We start from the raw sequence: 807 nt of genomic DNA on the forward strand, positions 1-807 counted from the left end.
CTTTCTATTGCACTTAGCTATCTGGTTTATAGTCTCTCTGCCCCTATAGATTGGGATCTCAATGAGGCCTGGATTTTTGTCTGTTTTTCCCCGCTCCAGGTGCTTCAGGGAGGCTGAGAACCCCGGGGGCTGGGGGGAGGAAAGAGGCACTTATCAACTGGAGAAGATTTAGATGCCTTTGCCCTTTCTGGCCTGCTGGCCCTGCAAAGGTGGAGGGCCCAGGGGAGGGGCGGCCTCCTGCGCACAGCTGCTGGGTGTACTGCTCTGAGGCCCTGGTCTTAGCTGCCCGAGGGCAGTTGGTTCCGTCTCTAGGAAGGTGCCAGCCATTGCCAGAATGCCCCGGGCACCTGCAGACCCTTCCCCTTAATGTGCAGTCACTGTCCAGCTCTCAGGATATCCTGGGAAGAGGGCTTGTGTCCACTTGCTTGTTGGGAACTGTGTCCCCAGGGGCACAGTAAGAAGGAAGGTCCAGAACCTTAGACTGGGGATTAACAACCCCACTTCCTCACTCAGTCCCCTGGATTCCTGGGCCAGGCTCCAGAACATGACTCAAGCGCTCTGGCCAGCCATCACGTCCCCTTTCCACCTCACGCTGCACCTGAGCTGCTCTGGAGGCCATGTGCCCTAAGCCAACTTCCTGTCCCTTCCTGCCCTACTGCCACCATATCCCTGAGGATCCTCCCTCCGACCAACAGGTGCCCCTGGATAGAGCCCTTCCCACCGCTTCAGCCTCAGGAGCCCTGGCTTCCCCCGAAACCCCCAGTGGGTGCTGCTCGCTCCCCCATATCCAATACCCTCAGAATCGGC

At 58.6% G+C, this 807-nt stretch overlaps 1 protein-coding gene across 1 annotated transcript in view; it reads left to right on the forward strand.

Moving 5' to 3' along the window:
• Positions 1-807, forward strand: part of ABCD1 (ATP binding cassette subfamily D member 1) — a 17,479-nt gene that overhangs the window by 7,159 nt on the left and 9,513 nt on the right. The window lies entirely within an intron of this gene.

Source organism: Pteropus alecto, unplaced genomic scaffold (assembly GCF_000325575.1).
Source record: "Pteropus alecto unplaced genomic scaffold, ASM32557v1 scaffold396, whole genome shotgun sequence".
NCBI classification, from domain to species: Eukaryota; Metazoa; Chordata; class Mammalia; order Chiroptera; family Pteropodidae; genus Pteropus; species Pteropus alecto.